Source organism: Cupressus sempervirens, chromosome 7 (assembly GCF_028749045.1).
Source record: "Cupressus sempervirens isolate cs-2001-9-10 chromosome 7, ASM2874904v1, whole genome shotgun sequence".
NCBI lineage: Eukaryota > Viridiplantae > Streptophyta > Pinopsida > Cupressales > Cupressaceae > Cupressus > Cupressus sempervirens.
The window spans coordinates 44,324,265-44,339,236 of record NC_143124.1 but is presented as its reverse complement, the minus strand read 5'-3'; positions in this window follow the sequence as shown (position 1 = coordinate 44,339,236).

The following is a 14,972-nucleotide window of genomic DNA, read 5'->3' as shown; positions in this document are numbered from 1 at the left end:
ACCTTTTCTACTTATCAAGTTACTGTAAATCAACATGCAAGCATAACACATGAAAATTCAACACATAACACAGTGATTTACATGAAAACCCAATTTGGAAAAAAGAACCAATAACATGCTACTCAATTCTTACTCTTCTAAATTGATGCCTTGTGAAGGGCATACCCTATTAAAGGCTATAATACACTATTAAATGTGACCTTGTTAAAAGATTTATCCACCCTATTAGAAGTGGGTCTAGTTAGAGGACTTTAGAACATTCACTTAGAATGTCACCCTATTAAAGGATTTACAAATGGCTATTAAACCAACCTAAGTCCATAGGATTTTACCCTAACTGATACAATTGTTAGAGAGCAACATTAGGGACTTTTCACTTGATACAATTCACAACTTAACTTGCAAGTTTCAAATTTCATTCAATCTAACCCACATCATGTTCCTTCTAGAAATATCATGAAGAATCCTCTTGAATTCACTAAAAAATGGTTTATCTCAATTTTTGTGCCACCAACTCATCATCCTTATCCTCCAACTGGTTCACAAAATTCAAGGTAACAAACTTGTCAACTCATATTTGGAAAATCTTTGACTTTTCCAATAATGCAATAGTTCGACACTATTGAAATTATAGTGCTTGATACATACTATGTTACTCAACATAAACTATGTTTCATTGATGCTCAACACCTACTATGGATTCACTCAGTATCCACTAAGTTTTTATAATCCTCGACACCTAAAAATGCTTGGCTCCTTCTATATCTCTCGACACACATTAGATTTTTCATTTTCTCGACACTAATCAAAAATCTACTTACCTCAAACTAGCTTGCTTAGCACTCACTAATGAATTTAGTTAAGCTTTGTAGTTAACCTTGTTTCAACTTATTCTTCCAATGTTTCCAAGTGTGACCAACCTTTGTATCTTCAAGTATATTATCAATACATCATTTTACCAATGTCATATATGATCCTTGCACTTCATTACAAAAGCATAACTGAACCTTTTCCTTAGGTGCTCTTGTTACATCTTGTTGATTAAATCATCTTCATCAATCAACTAAGTGATAGTACTTGGATCTTATAAGAAATTTTCATTCGAAAAAATAGTACGTTTGACATCAATGAAAAAAAAATGATCGAAAACATTCTTTAACAACAATCTCCCTCTTTGCAATCAATCTTCTTCGTTCTTCAACAATGATCTTTTCAATCAGATTTCCAACAATCTGCCTCTTTGGCACTGATGGCAAATCAAACTGATCAATCAAGTATTCAAAATGCTAAATAGGTTAAGATAGTAAATGAAATTCCAAAAAGAAAAATGTGTTACCATTAGTTTTTATAGCTTCCTCTCTAATCTATTATCTTAATTTCTTTGCTTCTACTTCTCCCTCTTAGGTTTTGTTGTCTTTTTCTATCCTTCCTACTATATCTTCCTGAACATCCTTTTTCTCTACCATTTCTATGGCTTAGCACTTTTCACTTTGATCTTGTACTACAATATCTTTCTTACATTATTTCTCCCTCTTTATACATTGATCATCTTCTCTTATTCTAGTATTAGCTGCTTCTCCCTCTGTTTATTTAATCTTCTAGATTTGATCAATTTCTTACTACTTCTCCTTCTATCTAATTGAATTTTGTTGATTAGTTTCTACTATTCTTCTTCCTCTTTGAAAAAAATGACATAGAGATACTACTTTAACATCTTAATATGCAAGTGTAGCATTTGTAGGTACTCCAATTTTTCCCTTTGTTACCTTGCTTGTGGCTAATTTGGAACTTTAATACTTTGATTACCTTAGGCATGATCCTAAAGTAAACATCCTCTACATTATTTTTTAATATTCCAACAATCAACTCATTTGATGTAGGGTAGTCTTGCTTTATCTCAAGTAGCCATCGCTAGGGGCATCACACCTAACTTACCTCAAAATTAGTCAAAAGCATCTTTAGGTAGTACTTTTGTAAAGATGTCAACAATCTCTTCCTTTGAACTAACATATTCCATCCTTATTTTCTTGTCTTCCACAAATTCTCTTACATAATGATACTTAATTCCAATATGCTTTGTTTTGAGATGCATCACAGATTCTTTGATATGTTCATGGCACTTGTATTATCACCACAACTAATTTTTCATTTGATCACCAAAATATTTGCATAGAGCATATTTTCCTCTAAATATTATATCATCAACAAAGATTTTAGGTATCAAAATGTCTTTACCTTTTTCTACCTTGATGTATAGGTTGTTGTTGTCATATGTTCTCTCAAATCCTATCTTCACAAGATATTTATGAATTCTCTCATACCATTCTTTAGGTGCTTTCTTCAAACCATAGAGTTCTTTATAAAATTTGAAAACCATATCCTTGTTATTGTCATCAAAAAATGCCTCTATTTGTTCTATGTGAACTTCCTTTTCTAGTATACCATTTAGAAAAGAAAATTTCATATCCATTTGGTAGATTTTGAAAATTTTATAAACAACATATGCAAGTCGTGTTCTTACTCTTTCCATTCTTGCAATATGGGAAAATGTTTCCCCATATTCTAGTCCTTTTTGTGCATAACCTTTGCAAACTATTTTGGCCTTATTTCTTGTTATCTCACCATTCAAAGCAAGTTTGTTCCTAAAGACCCATTTGGTGCCAATTAAATTTTTATGAGCTAGTCTTGGAAGTAGGATCTAGGTTTTTTTCCCTCAATCTAATCTATCTTATCTTCCATAGCTTTATGCCAATTGTCATTTTGTGGTGCATCTTTGATTGTTTTGGGCTCAATCTTGCTTAGCAAACATATCTAGATAGTCTTGGTTTTGTCCTTTCCATGTTTGGTTCTTCAACTTTAGAGTCACTTTTCACATCACTATCTAGTATTTCATTATCTTGTCCATGTGTACTAATTTAAGAATCAAAATGTGCATTTTCTTCATTCTACAACTCAAATTCTGAATGTAGCTTGACATTCACTAGCTACGACTCGACTGATACTAAAATTTGTTATTGATTCCCAACTTGATTTGTAGTATCATCGTCAATAGACATTCCTTCATAGAAGTATACAAAAGATTTGTACTTTTCTAGTTTCTTGGATTCATCAACTTGGACTTCTACATGCTCATCAAAATTTATATTTGCACTCTTCACAATCTTGTTAGTGTTACTATTTAAACACTTATATACCTTTCTTCTAGTGGAGTATCCAAGGAATATGCCTTCTTCACTCTTTCCATCAAACTTGCACTTTGTAGTGTGTTTAAGAATATAAAATTTACAACCATATACTTTAAAATGTTTTACATTAGGTGAATTACCATATCATAATTCAAAATGTGTTGCATTTGTACCTTTCTTGATTTGTACTCGATTCAGGGTGTAAATAGCAGTACTTATAGCTTCTCTCCAGTACTTTAGAGAAACATTTTTCTCCATCATCAAGATTCTACCATAATCTATTACTGATCTATTCCTTCTTTCTATAATGTCAGTCAGTGGGGGACTTCTAGGTGCTAATGTTTGTCTCTTGAATCCTTTATCATTGCAAAATGTCTCAAATTATTTTGATGTAAACTATCCTCCTCTATTTGATCTTAGGCACTTTAGACTCTTTCTTGTTTCCTTCTCAACCCCGGTCAAATGCCACTGAAAAATTTGAAATGCATCAAATTTTTTCTTTATGAACATGGAATTCATTATCCTAGAGTAGTCATCCACAAATACCATTATGTATATGTCTCCTTAGTAGCTTTGCACTTCTATTGGGCTACATAAGTTTGTATGCACTAACTCTAGTACTTCTTTGGAAGTGTACGTTTTCCTTTTGAAATTTGACTTGGTCATCTTTCCTAGTTGACATTATTTGCATATTATATTTTCAAGTTTCTTCAGTTTAGGAAAACCTCTAACTTTCTTCTTTTTGCTGATGCTAATTAGATTGTCAAAGTTAACATGACACAACCTCTTATGCCATAACCAAACATCATCAAATATAAGAACAAGACAAGTTGCATCTTCTATATCTAGGTAAAACAAGTTACTCCTAGTTTGTTCTCTTTTTCCTATTATATTTCCATTAGTATCATAGAATTTGGTAGTTTTGTTTCCAAATTCTACTTTGCAACCTACATTGCCTGACTGTGATACACTCAGTAATTTGTATTTCAATCCTTGAACATAGTATGCATTATCACATGAGATTTTATCTACAAGTTTAATAGAACCTTTTCCTTTGATTTAACATGGAGCATCATTACCAAATCTAACAATATTTCTATCATACTAGGTAAAGGTAATAAACTTACTTTTCTCTCCTTCCATGTGATGTGAACATCCACTATCTATGATCCACTTGTCATTCTTGTTCCTATAGGTTACTAGTATGGTTGCCTCATCTTCATCTGATTCATCTGTCATGGCTACATAGACTACCTCATCATCATTCTCATCAAAATCCTCTTCAACAATGTAGCATCTTTTTCCTTTGTCCTTGTAATCTCTGCTATCATCTTCTCTTTTATTCTTGTACTTGAACCCTTCTTTTTAGTTCTTCTTCTATCTACACCTTGTAGCAGGATGTCCTAGTTCATTGTAATTGAAACAAATGATAGGTAGCTTATCTTAGAATTTACCTTTGCCTCTATGAAATCTTTTGGTCATTAGTCCTTCCAATTGTTCCACATCCTCTTCATCTGTATTGTTTTCATTGGATGCATGTTTTCCTTTTCTACTCTTCTTCTTTGATTTTACCTCCTCGGTATCTTTTAATGATAGCTTAGCCTTGAAAGTAGATTCGAGATTCTCAAGTCTATAGTTATCATAATTGGACAACTAAAAAGTATTAAGTCCTCCCACTATATCTTCAAAAGTTAGTTGTTTTCTTGGGACACATTTAACTCTTGGATGATTGAAACTCTAATAGCATAGATGGAGAGAAGGGTTCTTAAGTATTTGCTATTGATCATCTTCCAAATAACCACATAGACTTCTAATTGCACTTACCACTTCTTTCATTCTAGAGGCATACAAAGTAGCATTCTCACCTTCCTTCATTTTCATGTCATCAAACTTTCCTGTGAGAATTTATCTTTTTGCTCTTTGAACATTTTGATCTCCTCTATAGATATCTGATAGAGTTTTCCACATATTGAATGCATAATCAAATCCTTTGATGTCATCAAATTTAGCATAGCTCAGTGTAGAGGCAATCTCCACCATTGCATGAGTATACTCTTTCCTTTTGTTCAAGTCATCTATAGAAAGGGGTCCAGCTAGATCTACATGTTCCACTCCAATTGAGGTTTTTGCATAATCACCTATTGATCCATGGTGTAGATTCATTAGGCTTTTCCATGCAGTGAAGTTATCTTTGTTGAGCTTGGTAACTTCTCTCTTGGACATTTTGATCTTTCTACTTCTAGTACCTTGAAACTGAATTAGCAGATGGCTTTAATACCAATTGTTAAAAATTCTTTAAAATAACTAAAAGTGGGGGTGGGGGGGGGGGGGGGGAGGTTGGTGTAAATTAGTTATTCAAGGTCCAAAATTCCAATTAAAAATTTTCATCAGGTAAAGTGAGCCTATTAAACTATTCATACATCCAAGCTTGAGTTTTTCTACTTAGCAAGTTACTATAAATCAACATGCAAGCATAACACATGAAAATTCAACACATAACACAATGATTTAGGTGTAAATCCAATTTGAGAAAAAATTCTAGTAACATGCTATTCAATTCTAACTCTTCTAAAGTGATGCCCTATGAAAGGCCTACCCTATTAAATGCTACAACACACTATTAATTATGACTTGGTTAAAGGATTTAAAAATAGCTATTAAACCAACCTAAGTCCATAGGATTTTACCCTAACTAATACAATTTTTAGAGAGAAACAACAAGGTCTTTTGACTTTATACAACTCACAAACTAACTTCTAGACTTTAGATCACAGTTCAACTCTTCACAATATGCCTGGCTTTAGGTCTCTACAATAATTGTCTCCTTAAGTCTTCATGCTTGATGTACCAGTGCAATTTTCTATATGACCACTTATCAAAGTAGAGTCTCTTTGCTCTATACTTCCTTCTCCTCTTGATGTCTTCTCCTTGACACCTTTCAACCACTTTGCAATTTGGCAAACTAGAAACTCTTGCTTCTTGGCCTATGATTCCTTTAATAGAATTTTGAAATTTCTTTTAATGCTCGATTCTTGCCTCCTTTAATTTCAATTTGAATGGATTAGGTAGGATTCATTGAATCTAACCTACATCTTGTTCATTCTAGAAAAATCATGAAGAATCCTTTTCAATTCACTCAAAAATGATTTATCTTAATTTCTATGCCACCAGATCATCATCCTTATCCTCTAACTGGTTCACAAAATTCAAGGTAACAAACCTTTTGGCTTAGATCTTGCAAATCTTTGACTTTTCCAATAATGTATCAACTTTACACTATTGAAATTTTGGTGCTTGACACATACTATGTTACTTGGCATCAACTATGTTTTACTGATGCTCGACACCTGCTATGGATTTATTGGGCATACACTAAGTTTTTTTGATGCTCGACACCTATTACTTTTCTTGGTAGCTAAACACACTTAGCTCCTTCTATATCACTTGGCACACATTATATCTTTCATTTTCTCGACACTAACTAAAAATTTGCTCAGCTCAAACTAGCTTGCTCGACACTTACTAATGAACTTAGTCGAGCTTCGCAGTTGACCTTGTTTCAACTTATTCTTCTAATGTTTCTAAGTATGACCATCCTTTGTATCTTCAGGTATATTATTGTATACCATTTTACCAATGTTTTATCTTATCCTTGCACTTCATTACAAAACCATAACTCAACCTTTTTCTTAGGTTCTCTTGTTACATCTTGTTGATTAAATCCTCTTTGTCAATCAACTAAGTGATATTGCTTGGATCTTGTAAGCAATTGTCATTCGAGAAAATAGTAGGTTTGACATCAATGACTGATGCAGGAGCATCCAGAGGTATAAGGGCAATCATGTGTCACCCAAAAAAATATACTTAGACTTAGTTTCTATTTCATGTGTCTTCATTTTTGGATACCCATTTGGGTCAAATAAAGGTTCCAACTCTCACAGTTCCACTATCAGTGTGTTTGAAAATCTAGAAAAAATAGGAGCATGCAATTTGGCCATCATTTTGGTGACTTAGAAGGTGTAAATTGGCCAGATGAATGTAATTATGATTTAGAGCATTCCAAAAAAAGAATCAGGTCAAAAGGCCCCATAGTTTGAAAGTTATTGCAGTTTTTCGAGTTTTGGAGACTTCTTAAGAATGCTTCAGAGTTAGGTTAGGGGCATTAAATGACCTCAAAAAGGGCCAAAAAAAGGGGGATGAGTGAATCTTGTTCATATGGCTATAAAGCACTTCGATATCTTTCTAGAAATGTAAACGGTTTGTCAATCCGAGCTACGGTTCAAAAGTTATGCCTCCCGAAAGTTTGATTACCGTTTTTGGATTCTTCTAGATTGCACCGACTTCTACTGCAGCTTCTGGAACCTTCTATTTGGTCGGTGGGTGCCTACTAGCACTTTCTAGAATGTACTCCTAGTCCTTAACCCTTCGAGGTCTATTTAAGGAGATTTTTGGCATTGTAAAAGGCAGTTCGGAGTGGAGTTTGAGAGGAGGTACTGAAAGGAGAAATTATCTTCATATTTATGCTATTGTGAGCCCTTAGGGCATGTTTTGAAGTTTATTTTCTCTGTACTATTTGTACTAGCTTTTTTCTTAGTTAATATAACTTTCCCTTTTCTGTTGTGCCCATTTTGTTCTTGGGTTGTGTCCCCATCAAGTGGTATCAGAGCTAATTTTTCCTGAGTGTGTAGACAGAACGTCGACTGTGAGGTAGTTTGCACTAGGACTGTGTGGTTGTAGGTTTGAGTTAAGAAGATGCCTCCATGAAGAGAGTGTGGTGGAAGGGCTAGAGCTATTAATCTTGAGGAGGTTAGATCTCTACAAAGGCAGGTACAAGCATTGCAAGAGGAGCTCCATAGAGGAGCAAATGTTGCCGTAGGTGACGATAGTGAGGATGACAATGAAGAAGAAGTAATGGAACTAGAAGGGGAATTTAATGGGGAAGTTTTGAATCATGCAGAGGAAAGGCTTTTTAGGGCCATTACTAAGTTTGGGAAAAGACCCACAATTGAAGTGGGTGTATTTTTAGGAAATTTGAAACCAGATGAGTTGATTGATTGGATCAATGAACTGGAAGAATACTTTGAGTATGAGGATATCAGGGACCCAGATAGGGTTAAGTTTGAAAAGGCCAAACTGAAAGGCCATGCCAAAATCTGGTGGCAAGAGGTTCAATTGGAAAGAAATAAAAGAGGAAAGAAGAAGATCATAATATGGGATCGCATGGTGGACAAATTGAAGAAGCAGTTCATTCCTGTGGACTACAAGCTTAATTTGTTTAAGAAGATGCATGGGTTAAAGCAAGTAGGAAGATCAGTCCAAGAATATATAGAGGAATTTTACCAACTCTTGATTAGAGTAGGGCATTCAGAAGCAAATAAGGAGAAGGTTGCTCGTTATATCAGTGGGTTGCGACCTAGCATCCAGGAGGAATTAAGTCTGGTAAGAATGACCAGCATTGAAGAGGCATATGAGTTTTCCCTATGAGTTGAAGAGAAGCTAAATAAAAAGTTTGAAGGAAGACAAAGAGGGTGTGGTCAAGGAGGAAGGGGAAGTGGTAGATCATCTAAAGGCCACAATGAAATGCAAAAGAAAAATGAAGATACGAGTACTAGCAGGAACCAGAGGAATGAGGGTTTCAACCACTCCCATGATCAAGACTTTGGAAATTAGAGAGGAAGAGGTAGAGGACATGCACAAGGAAGAGGAGGCTTCTATGGTATCTATTTCCATTACAATGAAGAAGGTCATCATGCCTTTAAATGCCCTCAATGACAAGGAAGGACAGATAGGAGAGCTAAGGGCCAAGCTAGGGTTGTTCATGTGGATGAGGATGCATAATCATCACATTCAGAGGATGCAGAAAGAGGAGAGACCTTGGTAAATGAAAGAGTCCTACTAAATGGTGAGATTGAACCAAGACAACGAAGGAGTTTGTTCCATACCAAATGCAAGTGTGAGGATAAATGTTGTGACATGATCATTGATGGTGGTAGCACTAATAACTTGGTATCAGAAGAGATGGTCTCTAAGTTGAAGCTCAAGAGGGAGAAACATCCCCAGCCCTATCGGATTCCTTGGGTAAAAGATGATCATAAGGTCCTGGTAAGTGAACAATGTTTAGTGAAATTCAAAATTGGGAGTTACCATGACGAAGTTCTCTGTGATGTTATTTCAATGGGTGTTTGCCATCTATTTTTGGGTAGACCATGGCAGTTTGATAGACATGCAGTGCATGATGGACATGCAAACACATACTCTTTGACAAAGGATGGAGTTTTCCACAAATTGAAGCCCATGAAAAAGGAAGGTGAAAAGGTATGTAGCAATGCTAGGATTTGTCTTATTGATGGAAGGAAGTTTTTAGATGGCATGAAACATCAGCATATGTGCTATGCTTTGATTCCTAGGAAAGATAAAGAAGGTAGTAGTGAAATACCACTTGAAGTTTCAAATTTACTAGGGGAGTTTGGAGATATTATCTCTGATAATGTTCCAGATGGATTGCCACCAATAAGGAAAATCAGTCATCATATAGATTTGATTCTAGGAGCTAGTTTGCCTAACAAGGCTGCTCATAGGATGACTCCTACTAAAACAGAGGAGCTAAATAGACAGGTTTAGGAGCTGTTGAGGAAGGGCTTGATTCAAGAGAGTCTAAGTCCATGTGCAGTACCTGGAATACTCGCACCAAAGAAGGATGGAGAGTGGAGGATGTGCATAGATTCTCAAGCCATAAATAGGATAACCATCAAGTACCAGTTTCCTTTGCCAAGGATAGATGATCTTATGGACTGCTTGAGTGGAGCTCAGTACTTCACAAAGATAGATCTCAAGAGTGGTTATCATTAGATATGGTTTCAAGAAGGAGATGAGTGGAAAATGGCCTTCAAGACCAAGGAGGGTCTTTATGAGTGGTTCGTCATGCCCTTTGGATTCACAAATGCCCCAAGCACCTTCATGCGGCTCATGAATGAGCTGGTACTTAAGAAGTTCTTGGGAAAATTTGTTATTGTCTATTTGGATGATATTTTAATTTTTAGCAAGATTTTGGAAGAACATTTACTGCATATTCATAGTGTCTTTGAAAGGCTAAGGGAAGAGAAACTGTTAATTAATCTGAAGAAGTGTATCTTTGCAAAAAGGGAGTTAGTCTATTTGAGGTTTTTTATATCACCTGAAGGTCTCAAAATGGATCCAAAGAAGGTAAAAGCCATCTTGGAATGGCCTACTCCAAGGTCTACTAATAAGGTAAGATCATTTCATGGTCTAGTTAGTTTTTATAGGAAGTTTATTAAGAATTTTAGTGGCATATGCGCACCCCTAACTGATACAATAAGAGGGGATAGAAAAGAGTTCAAATGGACTGCAGTAGTTGTGAGAAGTTTTGAATTGCTGAAGAAGAAGGTAACAGAACAACCTATGTTGGCACTTCCAGATTTTAGAAAGGTTTTCTAGGTAGACTGTGATGCCAGTGGTAGCGCTATTGGGGCTGTATTAAGCCAAGAAGGTAAGCCTATTGCATATTTTAGTGAAAAATTGAATGATGCAAAGAAGAAGTATTCTGTTTATGATCAAGAGTTCTATGCAATAGTTCAGGCCTTAAAGAAATGGAGGCATTATTTATTGCCAAAGGAATTTGTTTTGTATACCAATCATCAAGCATTACAGTACCTAAATAGCCAAGGTAAATTTAATTAGAGGCATATGAAATGGGTAGAATTCTTGCAGAGTTATACATTTGTGTTGAAGCATAAAAGTGGAAAATCTAACAGGGTTGTAGATGCACTAAGTAGGAGACAGTCATTGCTTACAGTAATGCAGGTTGAAGTAGTTGGGTTTGATGAACTCAAGAATTTGTACCCTGAGGATCCTGATTTTGCTGAAGCATGGAAAGCTTGTAAAGAACATGTTGCTATAGATAGAACCAAGTGGTTAGACTATCTAATTCAGGATGGCATGTTGTTCAAGGGTAGTCAATTGTGCATTCCAAGGAGTTCCATGAGGGAAAATTTGATTAAGGAGAAACACAGTGGAGGGATGGCAGGACATTTTGGTCAAGATAAGGCCATTTCCATTCTTAGAGAACATTATTTTTGGCCTCAAATTTCACAGGATGTGAAGAAGTTTGTACAGAGTTGCTAGGTTTGTCAAGTTGCCAAGGGGTTTAGTCACAATACTGGCCTATATCAGCCATTTCCTATTCCATCAAGGCCATGGGAGGACATAAGTATGGATTTTGTTCTTGGATTGCCCTGGACACAAAGGGGTAATGACTCAGTATTCATGGTGGTTGATAGGTTCTCCAAAATGGCACATTTCATTCCATGCCACAAAACTCATGATGATGTCCATATTGCAGACTTGTTTTTCAAAGAGGTGGTAAGACTACATGGTCTTCCAAGGAGTATAGTTTTTGACAGAGATACTAAATTTGTGGGGTATTTCTGGAGGACATTGTGGAAAAAGTTGAGAATAGACTTGAAATTCAGTTCCACGCATCACCCACAAACTAACGGCTAAATAGAAGTGGTAAACAGAAGTCTAGGCAATTTGCTGAGATGTTTAGTTGGGGATAAGCCCAAGGGATGGGATTTGATTCTACCATAGGCAGAGTTTGCTTATAATAACTCTATAAATAGGAGTACTGGAAAATCACCATTCCAAATTGTATATGGGAGTAGCCCAAGAACTGCACTAGAGCTGACGAAGATAGAGCAAGGGGAGAGGACAAGTGCTGAAGCTGAGGAATTTTCTAAACATATCAAGCATCTACATGAGGAGGTTCAGGCACACATTACCAAGATGAATCAAGAGTATAAAGCTAGGGCTGATCAAAGGAGAAGACATAAGGAATTCCAAGTACGAGATTTAGTCATGGTACACTTATGAAAAGAAATATTTCTAGCTGGTACTTACAACAAGTTGAAAATGAAAAAATTTGGCCCCTACAAAATTCTGAAGAAACATGACTCAGGAAATGCATATGATGTGGAGCTACCAGATGGTATTCACATTTCTCCCATTTTCAACATTGCAGATTTAACAGAGTATCATGATGATGGTGCAGATGAGGAGCTAGTGTTAGAGCCATGTCCAATTTCTGCTTCTAAGAAGGAGGAGATAGAAGACATTCTAGATCATCATGTGAGTAAGAGTACTAGAAACAGGCAGTATGAATAGTATTTGGTCAAATGGAAAGGACAACCAATCGAGGAATCAACTTGGATTTCAGCAGCTGAGGTTTCCCATTTGGGATTTCCTCTACCACTCATAAAGTGGCAGGGCCACATTTCAATCTACCCTAGGTGTCATATGCAGGACCATGTAGAGGTATAAGGGCAATCTTGTGTCACCCAAAAAAATATACTTAGACTTAGTTTCTGTTTCATTTGTTTTCATTTTTGGATACCCATTTGGGTCAAATAAAGGTTCCAACTCTCACAGTTCCACTATTAGTGTGTTTGAAAATCTTGAAAAAATAGGAGCATACAATTTGGCCATCATTTTGCTTACCTAGAAGGTGTAAATTGGCCAGATGAATGTAATTGTGATTTAGAGCATTTCAAAAAAAAATCAGGTCAAAAGGCCCCACGGTTTGAAAGTTATTGCAATTTTTTGGGTTTTGGAGACCTCCTAAGAATGCTTCAAAGTCAGGTTAGGGGCATTAAATGACCTCAAAAAGGGCCAAAAATGGGGGCCAAACAAAGCTAGTCCATAGGGCTATAGAGTGCTTTGAGAGTTTTCTGGAAATGTAAACGGTTCCTCAATCGGAGCTACGGTTCAAAAGTTATGCCTCTCGAAAGTTCGGTTACCGTTTCTGGATTCTTCTAGATTTGCGCTGACTTCTACCGTAGCTTTCAAAACCTTCTATTTTCTCGGTGGGTGCCTACTAGCACTTTCTAGAATGTACTCCTAGTCCTTAACCCTCTGGGTTCTATTTAAGGAGATTTTTGGTATTGTAAAAGGCAGTTCAAAGTGGAGTTTGAGAGGAGGTACTGAAAGGAGAAATTATCTCCAGATTTATGCTATTGTAAGCCCTTAGGGCATGTTTTGAAGTTTATTTTCTCTATACTATTTGTACTAGCTTATTTTCTCAGTTAATATAATTTTCCCTTTTCTTTTGTGCCCATTCTATTCTTGGGTTGTGTCCCCATCAATGACAAAACAATTCTTGAAAATATTCTTTAACAATAATCTCCCTCTTTGCAATCAATCTTCTTTATTCTTCAACTATGATCTTTTCAATAAAATTTTCAACATGTCCCTACCCATGAGCTCTACATTTGCTACATCAAACTCACAAGAGTTACCATCTGCAAATAAATTTGTAGTGTCAATCTCCTTGTATTAGGTGTCATTCTCAGCTATGGCAATCTCTTTCCTTATCTTTAGAAAACTCCTCGAAGTATTTCTAGCTTCATCCAATTGTTGTAGTAAGATGTTTATTTGAATCTCCAAATTCTCATTGATCTTTCTCAACTTGTAGACTTCCATCTAAAGATCTTTTCTCCAAGCTATAAGGCTTCTCCTGATGAGAACTTAGCTCTGATACTAATTTTTGTGATTTTCTAGTGGGAAGTATACTTCTAAGAGGGGGGTGAATCAAAAGTACTAAAATTTAACCAATAAAACTTTCAACTTTAAAATAATGCATGTATAAAAATATAGAGATAACATGTAAATAAAATGCATTCACATAAACAATTGGAACTAGATATGATTACCCAAAAACTCTTTAATAAGAAGTTAAAACTAGGGTGGGGATGACGCCCACAACTCTTCACTACTGCAACAATAAAGTTCACCTATTACGATTACATATTTTGAGCATTCTCATGATCTGTCCTATGATAGGCTTGCCCTATTAAAGGCTTACAAGGATTGTTAGATCCTACCCTATTAAATAATTTTAACACTCTATCAAAGGTGTGCTTGGCTAAAGGAATTTAGAAAACACACTTGGAATGTCACTTTGTTAAAAGTTTTATACAATGGTTGTTAAACCAACCTATCTCAATAGGATTTCATTATGTTAATAAAATAGTTAGAAAGTATAGTAGAATGTATGACCTTATTACTTTCAATTTGCTATTGCTGATTCTAGAGCATTATTCAATCCAATTTGATCCTTGCTAATCTGATATGAGGATGTTTTTAGTACTGATACTTTCTCTTCTAACTAATTTTGCAATCTCCTAAGTCACCTTTTATGTCCTCTTAACACTTCACCCCTTTTCATTTTGTTCTTCGCTCACTCACACCCTCTTCACTATTCTAAATTATGAGGCTTCAACCTCCTTAAATATTTTTTGTAACTTAGGGTTAGGTATGAATATGTGGTTGAGATTCATCCTCTTTTTCCTTTTTAGCATTCCATTTTCTAATTGGTTGCATGTTAATTACATAGGGAATCAAATAGATTCAATCTTATCTCTAATCTTCAAGATCTATCCATTAGTTAGCATGCAAAATGGTTTACATCTTATTCTATGAAGGCGCAAACTCATATGATGATTCTGTGTTACTTGGCACTTGATAAAACTACTATTTGGGATACTAAAATTCTATCTAGCTCAGTGTCTAAATATGCTCAGCATTTTTCATTCACTCAGCACACATACTTGCTCGACACTATCTATTTATTCAACACCTAAATGACTTGGCACTTACTATCTTTCTGACTCCACACCTATTGCAACTTAGCACTTACATATCTTATACTTGGCATATGTTGCTAGCTTGACATGAGCTTAGCAAATGGCTAAAGTGTGTTAACACTCAATTGTC